Source organism: Macaca thibetana, chromosome 3 (assembly GCF_024542745.1).
Source record: "Macaca thibetana thibetana isolate TM-01 chromosome 3, ASM2454274v1, whole genome shotgun sequence".
Classification (NCBI taxonomy): Eukaryota; Metazoa; Chordata; class Mammalia; order Primates; family Cercopithecidae; genus Macaca; species Macaca thibetana.
In genome coordinates, this window is record NC_065580.1 from 66,520,041 (window position 1) to 66,534,068 (window position 14,028).

At 38.8% G+C, this 14,028-nt stretch overlaps 1 protein-coding gene and 1 long non-coding RNA gene across 4 annotated transcripts in view; one reads left to right on the forward strand and one right to left on the reverse strand.

The window, feature by feature from the left end:
• Positions 1-12,914: 12,914 nt before the first annotated feature.
• On the reverse strand, positions 12,915-13,836 carry LOC126951267 (uncharacterized). The gene is made up of 2 exons (XR_007724408.1): positions 13,241-13,836; positions 12,915-13,150 (listed from the first exon to the last, which is right to left on the reverse strand). It is a non-coding gene; the product is annotated as an uncharacterized LOC126951267 (long non-coding RNA).
• DMTF1 (cyclin D binding myb like transcription factor 1) overlaps positions 13,824-14,028 on the forward strand; it is a 44,360-nt gene continuing 44,155 nt past the window's right edge. Inside the window, exon 1 of one of the 3 annotated variants that reach the window (XM_050785254.1) lies at positions 13,824-14,017. The gene's annotated coding sequence lies outside the window, so the exon portion shown is untranslated. The remainder of the gene's footprint in view (positions 14,018-14,028) is intronic. The other 2 variants (XM_050785256.1, XM_050785257.1) reach the window with 2 other exon arrangements.

Consider the following 14,028-nt stretch of genomic DNA (forward strand, 5'->3'; position numbering starts at 1 on the left):
GTTTAGATTCTTCTCTCTCACTTTGGACACTATTATCTTTTGACTTCAACATCTTTCCTAATTCATTTAATATTATGGACTCGTATCTTAACCACCAAAACTATACTCAGCTTCTATCAACCAACACAGTCATGTCATAAAACCTTCCTTCTAGATTATACTTTCTCCATTGCTAAAATCTCAAATTCTGAGTTTCATCTCACTGCCCCTTCTCTTCAACTCTATTCCATCCTCATGCTCTGCTCCCCAAGGGACTTTATGTTCAAGTAGAACATTTAATTACAGATAAAAAGTTCCCAAGTTTGAAACCAAATTATTTTTCCCTTGTCTAATGTTTTTATTAAACTGAGATCTTCAAGGACAGAAACCATACATTTTATTATTCATCGTTATATCTACCCTTCATTCTTTGAAAAATGATTAGCACATATAGAAACTCATAAATGTTTGATGAGTGAATGGTCACTCCTGAATTATTAAATATTGAACATTATTGTCAGGCTTGCAGATATCTTTCATAATGAGTCGAACTGGGAGAGGTGGAGGCAAAGGAAGGACAATAACAAAATTATTTCTGCAAAACTGTTCCCTCTTTGCCGTTCCTCCATGAGATTTATTTATGTTATTAAACAAATCTAGAGCCACAGTACCTGAATATCTTATGTGTAAACTATTGCACGATCAGTATTAATCAGAAAGAGAATTCAGAGTAGAGAAAAGGATTAGTTGGTGGAAATAAAATGAGGTAAGTCAGTAAATTCAAGAGAAAGGATACATGTCAGTGAGATCCTGGGAAGAAAAAGACAAAACAATGTTGAAAGTAGAATAGTGTAGGATTTTTTTTTTTTTTTGCAACCATGCTAATATATTACAAAGCTGGAAAAAATTGAGCAAAAGAACAAAATAAAGTTGTATTAGATTATAACACAATGTATATGATAAACATCTATGAACTTACACTGATATAAATGATTGAATACATTAATAAATAGGAAAGAATAACTAAATCTCCCATGTAGAATAATTCCTAATAATTTATGTAGAAGCTCTACCCTAAAGATGGAGGGTGTAAAATAACTCCCTAATCCTTAAGTGTGGGCTAAGAATAGAGACTTCCTTCCAAAAAGGACACAAAATGAGTGTAAATGTGTAACTTTACAGTAGAGAACTAAATTACCTCAGCAGGTGATCAAGATTCACGTTAACTGTGGGAAGTCATGTGGATAGTGTGTACCTTTAATATGATGCAATGAAAAAGGCAATTTAGCTCTGTGGTCTTCCTCCCAAAAACCCATAATCTAAGTCTAATCATAAGGAAAACATCAGACAAATTCCAGTCGACGTGCATCCTACAACTGCTGACAGCCCCAATTGCCCACCATTTAGTAATGAACTAATAATTGTTTTAATACACTAAAAGTTGAGGGGTTTTGTTACACAGTAAAGCAGCAAAGGTTAACTAATATACGTCTCCATTACTTTATCCCACCCAAGCCACATTTCCAATGTTGTTTTCCAGAATTCTCCTATGTCCCACCCAAACTGCATGATGTTTTTATTCCCTAGAAATGCTTTGTACTTTCCTGAATATTTACTTATGAAACTTCCCTCTGCCTGAAGTGCCTTTATTCTCAAATCTCTACTAAAAGAAATGTCACTCATCTTCCCCTTCGACAGAAAGTCTGACATATAAATATAAGGAAGAGGAGAAAACTTGGTTCACCAGATTTCCTCTTAGAAAGAGCATTGTATTCTTAAGAAATGCCTTGGTGGCAAGGGTGAGAGGATGAAGAAAATGGTATTGATTAGGATGTAGACTCAGCTGCAGAAACAGACACTCAAACTATACATTGATTAAGCAGAATAGAAGTTTACTTCTCTCTTGTGTAACAGGGCATAGTCGACCAAAGATAGGCATGAGGATTTGACAGGGTCAATCCATCTTGTTGCTCCACTATTCCTGTTGTACTTATCTACACAGTTCCAGATGACTCATTACCACCACATGCCAGGCAGAAGGAAAGGGTCAACGTGAAAAGGAGGGCGTACTCATTCCTTTAGGGAAAAAGAGAGACATTGTACTTCAGTTCTGCTTGCATCACATTGGCCATGGTCACATAATTCTACCTGGTTGCACAGAAGACTGGGAAATATATTGTTATCTTGGCACTCAAATATTCTACTATTACTATAGAGGGAAGCAGGAATGAAAATAAGGTTCAATATAGTCACTAGCACAAGTAAGTTCAAGTGTATCAGCCTCCTAAAATACTATATAAAGGATAAGAAGACAAATTGGCTTTGTTCCTGAGAGGCAGGAGAGTAGGAAAGACAAAAAAGAAGCCACAGGAATGATGGAAGGCTACGATTCCTCTCAGAAACTTTCAACTCTATTATGAATTTCTTTTCTAAAATCTTGGAATGAGAACCCTGATGGAAACTGGTAAAGAAACTCAATTTTTTAAGGTAAAATAAAGTACTATATTCCTGAATGCAAAAATTAGAGGAAGAGAGAGCCATGATAGTATGAAACCCTGATAACATACAGAATGCTATGGAAAGCTTTGAGTGTAACTGGACTTTGAATTGGACATTAAGAAAACCTTACACTGATTTCACGAAATAGGAGATAGAAGGCCTCGCTGATGTCTGAGTACCATCAGTTTCTTTTAAAACCTTTAACATTTAAACAAACAAGGGTGCTAAAAGCAGAATTAAGCATAAATGAAAAAAAAAACATGGTTTCTTCAAAAATAATCAGTGTAGAGTTCCTCATCATGCTACATATAGCAACCATAAAGTTGGCAATTTGAGAGAGCTTTAGTTAGACTTAACATAGTGTTAGTTTTAGCTACTGGAAATAGACATGAAGTATGAATCACTTTCCTAACTGAAATGTAGGCTAAATGTAACTATCACAGATTTAAGAATGCCACCTAAATTTCTTCTCAACCACATTTTGTGTACTGACACTAAGACATCAGTAAAGGAAACAGGATGAATTCCCAGTCTTCCCAAAAGAGGCCAAATGGACTATAGTTTATAACGTCAGTGCAAACTATACAACAGATGGACAACTGTGCACTTCTGACAGATTGAGGCATGCCTGATTACAAAATAATTCATTGCTGAAGAGGCCTCATTACCAGTAGAAGCTCTCATGGAGAAAGTTTAGTTAGAAAGAAATAAATGTTAACAGTCATCCAGAAAACTTAGGTAAGCTTTGACGTTTCATTATTCATTGAAAGTGAACTTTCAGATGTTAACCACATATAACACAGGTTAGAAGAAATTGCTTGTTGATCGATTAGTCCACTCCTTCCTACATAAGCTGTGGAAGAATAGAAGTTGAAAATATCTGGTCAACTAATGTTCCATACAGAACATCATTGTGTCCTATTTGAACTACTTGTGGGAACTTCAGATTTCTGCCCAGATACTCAGGTAACATCTATGTTACTAATTACTGACATATAGAATTCAGGTAATTTTAATAACTATTTTACTTTACTGCAATATAATAAATATGGGAATATCCATTACACTGACAAACACATTCCTTTTCTGCACACACCGTGGCTTGCAAGTGCTTGTGCCCATTATATATTAAAATATGTTGAAAGTAATGAGCAACAAATTCAGCTTCTAACATGTAACATTTGCAAAATCCTCATCTTTTTAATCATTTAATCTCTTGTGAACAGGCTCAACATCTCTGAATTGTGCCGTATAACCATTTCTGATCTTGTCTCTATCACTTGGAAAGAACTCAGGTAGATGCTCCATTTCCAGCTCTTTGGGACTCAGGGGCATCTCTATAGTCTTTAGAATACTCTCAGCTGTGCTGCTTGTCTTGAAGAATACTGGAAATTTCCAAGTATTTCTGCCAATCTGCATTTCCTATGTTGCAGTGTTGTAAACTGGAACTCTAGTCCTGGTTATCCATTCCGTTTCTCCCAAATCTCAAAATCTTTTGTAAAGAAAAATAAGATAATGAATTATGACATATATACATGTTTTGTGCAAATGTATAACTATGTAAAACCAAATATCACTTAATATAAATGCTATGTGTCAAATATTTCTTTAGCATAATAGTATCTTTGAGCTATTAATTGGTTGCTACTCCTTCCTGCATGTTCTTGTGCCTATTATGCTTCCCCCCATAAAGGCAGCTTTGATACTTTCTATATTGAGAGAGAACATATATATGAACTAGAACAAATAAATGTTTAATGGATTTTTATAAATTTATATGAGCCAATACTATTGAAATCCAGAGCTTTTGATCTTTAAGAGCCAAGAATTATGGAGAAAAAAAATGGACTTTGAGACTTTAAAACCTTTCATTTGAAAACTAAAAGAAGGGCATTGATTACCTAGATCAGAATTTATATCATGAACCAGAGCACACGGAGACTGCTGATGACATAAGGGCAGTTTTTCCAACCAAAACAAAGTGAAACTTTTGACGAACTTACAAGTACCAAGAGGTATCTAAGAAAAGCCCCCCATATGATACTCCCTTCTTGGAGTCAAAATCCTAGGGTAGCGGGAGAGAAAATAATAGAAACCCCATATTTGGGGGAAATCTCAGAGAACAAAGAATTACTTTCTGATTTTTCAGAGTTCAGTCCAGAAGATTCTATGTTCTGGTTAGCTAGTGCTAGGAAAAAAACTACCTTGAAAAATAATGGCTTAAGACAACAATAATCATTTTATTATTGTTCACAGTTTCTGTGGACCAGGATTTTGGGAAAGGCTGGGATAAACTTCTGGGTGTCTCATGCTTTTGTTGTGAGATGATGGCTGGATCTGTAACAGTGGATGGAGGGTGTCCACAAATCCCTTTGAAAGGTGGAGTCTCATCTCTGTTCCCTTGGGTGTCAGCTGGCCTTAGTGACTCACTTCTTTTTTTTTTTTTTCTTTGAGACAGAGTCTCACTCTGTCTCCCAGGCTGGAGTGCAGTGGAACAATCTTGGCTCACTGCAACCTCCGCCTCTCAGGTCCAAGCAATTCTCCTGCCTCAGTCTCCCGAGTAGCTGGGATTATAGATGCCTGCCACCACACCCAGCTAATTTTTGTATTTTTAGTAGAGATTGGGTTTCACCACGTTGACCAGGCTGGTCTCGAACTCCTGACCTCAAGTGATCACACGGCCTCGGCCTCCCAAACTGCTGGGACTACAGGCACGAGCCACTGCACCCGGCCAGTGACTCACTTCTAATGAATAGAATAAAGCCGAAGTGACAAAATGAACTTCTAAAACCACAAAAGGCATTGCAGCTTCCTCCTTTCTGTCACTCTTAGATCACTTGCTCTCTCAGGAAAGCCGGCTGCCATGTTGTGAGGACACTCAAGTAGCCCTATAGAAAGGCCCATGTGATGAGGAATTAAGGCCTTCAGCCAGTTGTCAGGGATGATGCCTCTCATCAACAGCCATGTGAATGAGCCATCTGGGAACTGGATCTTCTCGTCTTGGTCAAGCTTTCAGATGACTGCAGCCTCAGCTGACATCTTGATTGTAACCTCACAGAAGTCCGTAAGTAAATCAGTCACACCACTCTTGAATTCCTGATTCACAAAAATTGAGGTTAATAAACTCTGTGGTAAGCCACTACATTTTGGGGCAATTTGATATTACTATGGGGTGACAGGTAACTAACATGGAGGAGAGGCTGGAGCAGCTAAGGGCTCTCCAGTCATTTGTCTCTTTTCATATAGTCTCAGGCCTCTCTGTGTGACTTTTCTGCATGGGCTAGTTTGGCCTTCCTCCTAGTATAGCAGCTGGACTATTTACATGATGGCTGATAGGTCTTTTATGTTCATTTTCAAAAGTCACATAGTGCAACTTCCTGCATATTCACTTGGTTAAAATTGCCATAAAAGCTGTCCAGTTTCAAGAGGAAGGAGTCATATACCACCACCTCTTAGTGGGACGAGTGTCAAAGTCACATTATATAAAAAGGTTGTTGGATGGGAGATACTGCTGTAGCTGTCTTTGAAAAAATATGACCTGCTACATTGCAAGGCTTATAGGGATGTTCCATAAGGAACAGGGCATTTGAGCAGTAGATTAGCAGAGTTATAAATTTAGGAGTCATCAGTGTATAGAGAGCAATTGAAACCATTGGAGTGGAGGGCATTACTTAGGGAAAGAGGATAGAATAAGAAAGAGACGTAGGCTTAGGGGTCACCGTGAGGAACTCTAAAATTTAAAAATAAGGCCAGCAAAAAAGTGTTTAAAGAAGTAGGAGGAATTCCAATGTATTGTATCAGAAAGTGCAGAAAATGCATTTTCAAAGAAGGAAGAGGTGGTTATTCCCTGAGCAAATGTTGCTGACATATTAAGTAAAAGGATCATAGAAAATTGTTCATTGGATTTAGCAGTGTGGAGGTCACTAATGATCTTCATGGCATGTTATAAGCAGAAATCAGACTATAGCGGTTGAAAACATAAAAGGAAGTAAGCATAGTTCTGTGGGGAGATAAGATCAAAAGCACAAAAGGAGGAATTAACCTTGAATAAGAGAAGGAACATCTCTAGGATCAGAGGGAAGGAATTTAGAATGAACACAGATGACTACATGGGGATGGAGGCAGGCTATTGAGGGAGTTTATGCTTAAAAGTCTCTGTAAAGGTCATTTATTTATAGAGAATTAAAAGGAATATCCATCAGGGTGTGAGAAGCACTCTGAAAGCTTGTTACAGAGTGAAAAACAGTTGCATTCCTTGCAAATCTATAGGGTATGATCCATGACTTCTAAGATTTCATTGGAATTGAATTTCATCTTTTACTTGTTTAAACAACAATAAAAAGAAAAACAATCAACCATTTTTCTATTTAAAATTTCAAATAAATAAAGGATTTAAGAATATTACATTGTAACACCAAGTGAATATGAGAATGGTAGGAAAACCCTGGTCACTTGTTGCATGCTACCATCACTTGTAAGCCATTTGCCCAAGAGAAATCTAAAATCCTTCATTCAATTTATTACTTTATCACAAATATTGTTGCAGTAAAGACAGATAGGAAAGCCCTAAAAGTAAAAGGCTTCAGATTTATTTTCAGTTTTACCCATTGCAGGAGACGGATTTCTTATACAGTACTATATTTACTGTGACCTTTTCAAATAACAGTTATTTATAACATTATGTATGAGACATTGTTGTATCACATATCTCTCTAGCAATTGGTCTACAATGGTAAAGCACCATGGATTCCTTCACAGAGGAGATTCTTGTGAAAATTTATTACAGGCTCAAGATCAAGAGTGTTCTCAGAGAATGATTCCATGGCAGACAGCTGTTTGGCAAAAGAATAGGAAAAAAAAAAAGATTCCAGTATCATATGAAAATAGACTTCTGTTCAACAAAAACAGAGCTTATCCAACAGAGATAGAGAAAGGAGTTTCACCTTATTTCAGAAGATGACTGCGACAGCCTTGTCTTGCTACACCAGGTTGAATTAACATAGGCCAAAATTCTACACAAATGTGTATTTCTGGTTAAGAAATGTAAATAAACAGAAGAAAAGACATTAGAGATACTGTGACTTCTGAATTCACATATCTTCCTTATCCTAGGTTTGCTAAAATAGATATAATACTGCTGAAATTACAAAATATGATTATATATAATAAGGTTATTCTCAAGTCTAAACAGCCCATAGAAACTCTCCTTTCCTAATCCTATTAGCCCTAATTTTATTAAATTACAAATTACATATTATATGACTTCGCCAGGTCTGCCCACTTAAGATGCAGTCTTAAAACAAAAGTACTATGCTATGGAATTCAATTTGATATAGTTATATTTACTACAACTTACTACAATTTAATTCTTAAATTAGGTATTAAAAGACTGGGTTGGTATTTCAGATAATTTTAGAGGAGAAATAGCATGTTTGGCAGTGTTTTCTGTTGGTTCAGATCTTAACTCTTAACAATTTCAGGTTCAGAAAGACCTCTACATTGCCCGTGTTTATATACATACGTTGTATGTCTATTAAAGGGATTCAGAGACCACCAGCCAACGGGGATTCAAGAGGACATATGTGTTTCTCTTGTGCATAAAATACTTTGCCTAGAAACATGAAAACAGAAATTTCAAAGAAGAAACACATTGACCCATCCTTTCTAATACTAGTAATTTAGCTTAATCTGATGATACCAAGTGATTTTGTCACAGGATCCTTTGGAAGTCATGTCGCCAGTCGGAAACCTCTGTGGTCGGCAGCATCTCTGCTTGCTTAAGTTTCGCTCGCACCCGCTGGGCTCATTCTGCCCACTTGGCCTGGCAGACTGTCCTCGGCTCGCACTACCAGCCTTGATTCCAATGCCTGAGGATGGCGGGCCAGGCGTGAAGCAGTGAGGGGTGTGTGAGTGAGGGAGCGCAGCGTCTGGCCAATATACACAGATAGGCACATTGGATGCTGCAGTGGGGCAGGCAGCTCCAGGCACCAGCACAGGCACCTGCTCCATTCGTGGCTGCAGCTGGACCAGGCATACTTTAAGCGGCTTCCACTGTGGGCACCAGCGTCTGGACGAAGGGAACAAGGTGGCATCTGAAAACTTGGGAGTCACCAGCAACTGCAGAGTCTCCAAGGGCGGGTGGTGGGGGTCATGCTACAGCTCTCTTTCCCAGTGCCTGCAGCTCAGCGAACCAAGGTGGGGACATGTTTCAGCTCATTCAGTTCAGCTGCCTCACTCCAGCCCACCACTCCTGGGATGGCTCAGCCCCACCACTACTTCCTGTCACGTGGGGCAGCTGCCCAACACTGGCAGAAGGCAGGAGGGCTATAGTGTTACAGCTGTGGCTCAGGGAATCCCAAGGTCTGGGCCTCCAAAAGAGTTGCTGCTCTTCACTCCCCTAGTCCAGCAAATGGGAGCGTGTCATCGCCCACTGGTCAGTGAGCCAGCCAGGAAAGTGTTATAGCCCTTTTCATGTCCTCTTTTCTGCAGGTCATGAGTTCTTGTCCCATATCCAGGAAGAATGAGGTTACATGGATAATCGGAGGGTGAGCAAGCCAGAGAAGAGTTTCATTGAGTAACAGACAGCTCTCACCGGAGAAGAGACCTAAGCGGGTAGCTCCTACCTGCAGGCAGGTAGTGTTGACTCGTGGATGCGTCCAGGGTTTTTATGGGCTCAGAATGGAGGAAGTGTGTGTTAACTGGCCCATGGGTGGGAGGAAGTGTGTGCTGATTGGACCATGGGTGGGCCTGGAAAAAGCACTATTTGATTCATTGTAAGGCATTGAGAAAGTTCTCACTCTGGGTACTGGATTCCACTTGGAACTGGCTGCCAGGTTTTCAGGCTTCAGGCTGTCTTTGGCTTGAAGGTCAGGTTTCACTGGGACCTGTCCCATCCATGGAGGAATTTGTCTGCCTTCTGCTGCTATCAATTTGATTCATATTTTGTTTTCATCCTTCATTAAGTTGTTAATTATAAGCAAGTTTTATAGGCAGTTGCCAGTAATTTAGTGAGTACTTTACCCAAACAAGTTTGGCACAAAGATGCACTATACTACTATAATGTAAGCTTCTCCATTAGAATATATGTTCCTTGAGAGCAGGGATCTTGTCTCTCTTGTTCTCCATCATATTTCCTGTGCCTAAAATAGTGCTCAGCCCAAAGCAGGTGCTCAGGAAGAGCTGCTGAATGAAATGAGCGAGTGTATCACAAATGTGCAAACTCCTGAAAGTTATAAACATTATGGAGGTTCCTTGTTTCTTCCTCTTTCACTGCATATTCTGTGCAAAGGAATTAAATGTACAGTGAATAGAAGGGAAGGGGATTAATCTACAAGTCTTTTAATTCTAGAGAGCTTTCTCATATTTTGATTTCAAAGCATAATCCTTATCCTTTTAGCTTTATTACTGTTGAGGCTTGTCCTTGGTCTACCACAGCATATCATTAACAATGAAGGCCCCAAAATTTCTATTTACTGTTCAAGTTACTACTTGGGAAAGAAAACAAAAAACAAAAACAAAAAACTGCTGAACAATAGGGACATCTGCTGGCTAAAGTGACATGCTTCTGTTCTTAAAATACTGCACCTAGATGCACAAGACTTGAGCAATAAGGTTTAGAGTAACACCAAATACGTGATGTGTTAAAATAACTTTTTTCCACTTGAAAAATAGCTAACGTGTTTGCTTTTGTCGAGAATTGTCCAAGTAGCAACACTATCTGGAAAAATACTGTGTGATCTCCGGTAGTCAGCTGTTCTTGCCAAAGAATAGAAGTGGCTAGCTTCCAGGTCTTCTGGCTTAAGACAATTATCTTTAATATCAACAAACATTTAAATGTCTGCTAAGTTAAGGTACTGTGGCATATATTAGCAAATAAAAGCTCATGGCAAAGGGGGAAGATGGCCTATTTCTGTTATGTCTGGGCATGCACTGAGCTCTAATCTTAGAGGAATAGGAATACTATTGTCTTAACAAAGAAGAAAATGTTGGTGTGCTGCACCCATTAACTCATGCACAGGTACCCTAGAACATAAATTTAAAAAATTTTAAAAAAAGAAAATTCTGCAATATGCAACAACATGGATGAACCTTGAGGACATTATGCTAAGTGAAATAAAACAGTCACGAAATACAAATATTAAATAATTTCACTTACGTTAAGTATCTAAAATAGTCGAATTTGTAGAATCAGAGTGGAATGGTGGTTTACCAGGGGCTGGGGAGAGGGCATGGGGAGTTAGTAATCAGTGGGCATAAAGTTTCAAGTAAGATGAATAAGCTCTAGAGATCTGCTGTACAACACTGTACCCATAGTCAATAATGTTTTGTACACTTAAAATTTTATTAAGCGGGCAGACGTCATGTTGTCTTCTTACCACAATAAAGTTTTTTGAGAAATTCAGCTAACATTTGCAAGGGACAGCCTATCACCTGGCAGTACTGTGCTTTCACCATTTTATAAACATTTTACAAGCCAGTTGCTTTCTGCAAATATGCTTTCATACACTAGCTGGACAAATGCTTTCCCACCTTGCACCCCCTACTACGCTTGTTTATTCTTACCTTTCTGCTTAAGTATCTTCTCAGAAAGGCCTGCTCTGAACTCTATAAAATTTCACTTCAGAGCACCCAAGTTGTATCTTTCTCAGAACTTACAAAACATGGCAATTATTGCTTAGTTAACTAATATACTGTCCCTCTCTCTTCCATGCTAGATTATAAAGGAAGAGGTCTTTGAGTCTGGGTCTGGATATTATCCTGTTTTAATGAAGTATCTGAACTGTTTATTTTGTTTTGCACATCAAAATTACAAAGAACAAAAATTTTTATCCTTATTGGCTAGGAGTATTGGAAGCCTTAGCTCTCCATTCCCTTGATAAGGAAACACTTTTTTGGCTAATATTCTATCAATAGTTCTCAACAAAGATTTACCACAAAAGAAGAAAAAAGTGAAGTGGACATAGAGAGGTGGTCACCTAGCTGAGGTATTAAAAGAATCGTAGAGATGAGACACACAAGCAAAATGCAAGGCGGGAAAAGGATTGTAAGATGGAGTGTCCTAAGGTCCAGAGGGAAGCCTACAAGAAGAATCTGAGACAGGAGACCACCTGGTAAAGCCTGTTGCGTGGGCTTAACTTGGACAGTTTATTCATTCCTCCATTAGCACAGCAATCCCCATCAGCTGTATTAACAGGACTCAGAGACTGTGTAGAAAGAAAATTACTCAGTAATTGTAGTTTTCTTTTACTTTGAACAAAAGCTTATAAACATCTTTTTTCTGAATTAGCATGAGAGGATCATGAACCAACAGAACCTGCTTCTCAGTATTTGAAATACTTTATATTAATATATCAACCTGTCATAAAAGGCAATTTCATCATCATTCAATAACTGATGAGGTTCATGAAAGTGTTATAAACATCTGGAGTTCAACAAAGTCAATTTTAACTAGCAAATGCAGTAAATACCATAGCTATGCTATAAATACTTTCATAATTACTTAGGATAGAAATATTTCTAATGATTTTTCTACAAACCATTTAATTCCTAAATAGGTAAATCCTTGGATAATATTTAAAACCTCATCCATTCCCTAGGTACACATTGACTAGGTAATGAGGTACGGATAACATAGAAGTAGAACTGCAGAAAATTGCTCTAGGAATCAAGTTGTGTTATGGATAGTCTTTACATTGATTATTCAAGTTAAAGGAATAGAGATGTTACTTTTTTAAAAAATTATGTATTAATATTAAAATACACTTGTCATCCCTAAATAAATACCAACTGACTTGGGAAAAGGTTGTTATAAAACAAACTCAACCAGAAAGGGAGAATTTAGTTATGAGGATGAACTTGACTTTTTGGGGGGAATTAGCAGGGTGCAGGCTGACCTAAAATTTAGAAGAGAATGGACAGCTCGACTATAATTTATATATCACTATTTTATGCCTTAGCAAAAAGAATCCTATATGGTTATGTCTTATGAAAAATGTGGCTCATTAGGAATCACCTTCTAATCAGTGTTAATGTCAACAATTTTGCATATGTAATTATTACTGTATTAGAACTGCTCTTGGAGTAGTTGTATTGCTTTTCTGGCTTTAAGGTTTATTAGTTTCCATTTTTAATGCTTAATACATGTCAGGTTCTATGCAAAATATGTTGTCTGGAGGGTAGGTCTTATTACTCTCATTTTTCTAAAGTAAACGAAGCTAAAAGAGGTGAGTGAAGTGCCATATCCACTACTAAGAAATTGAGCCAAGATTCACACTCAGGTCTGACTGCCGAGTCCAAACCACAATACTATTCTGCCTCATAGTTTTGCTTACATAAACATTATTATGTACTTATTAAAAAATGGAATGATATACAGGTTAACTCCAACAGAATGCAGAGTGCCACAAATTAGTAATAAAGTTATCAACACAAGAAAATGCTGCTTCTGACATTTATTTTTGAAAATCAGTCAAACATGTCGATCCTCCAGTAAAGTAAAGCATTTGTAAACTAGTTGTAATCATTTGTTTTCGTTATGAAAGTACTGCCAAAGTGTATTTTGTGAGCTGCAACCGGGTCGTTCAGAACACAGGCTCTGGAGCTGAGGCTTCAATTCTAATTCCACCGCCAACTTGGGAGCCCTTGGACACATTCCTTCACTTCTCTTCGGTTCCTGTGTAAAATGGGATTCATTTGTAATAATGCAGCGATGCACTTAGCACTTATGAACATTAAATGAGTTTAATACACGTAAAACATTTACCTGACATGTAAGTACTCAAAGAATGCTGGCTCACATTACAGAACCCAAAGGCTTATCCTTTTCGTTTATAAGGGTATTAAAACGAAATCGCAACCCAAGGAGCATCTGTACTTTCAAGAGGAACTGGGCACAGCAAAATAGTATCTTCCTAGTCTAACAGCGAGACCACACTCGCAGAGGACACATTTCATCAAGAACGACTTCTCACGCCCAGACATCTCATTTTAAGCCCCTGCGGCAAGGGAAATCAAGCATGAAGACACACACTCCGTTTTCTTCAGCACTGAGATCATCGGTTCCCTCCTTTCCACACCGCGGCTCCCTCGGCTCGGAGCCACATGGAACTATGAAAATCGGCACGCGGGGCATAAGTCCCCAGAACCAGAGGAACCACAGTTGCGTCATAGCAGAAGGACCTCTTTTATAGCATCAGCAATGGGACAGTCAGTGCCGAGATTTCGTAGCAGAGAAGGACACTCGACAAACACCGCCACAGACTAGTATCAACGTTCCAACCCAAGAACTTTTTTCGCGCGCCGACACAGCCGGAAGTGACGCCTGCAGACAGCGCGCGGGGCCGCCCGCGGGACAGACGAGCGGGAGGGGCAGCGTGCGGGGAGCTGGGGGCGGGGCGCGGCTGCAGCTCCGTTTCCGGTGGCTTGTCGCGCTCGCTCACTCCAGCTGCAGCCACTCTCGCCCGTGGCTGCTTCCTCCATCCTGGTATTTTTTGGAGCCTCCATCCTGGTTCTTCCAAAGTGCCCGGACCCAAAACAGGAAGTAAGTGCGAT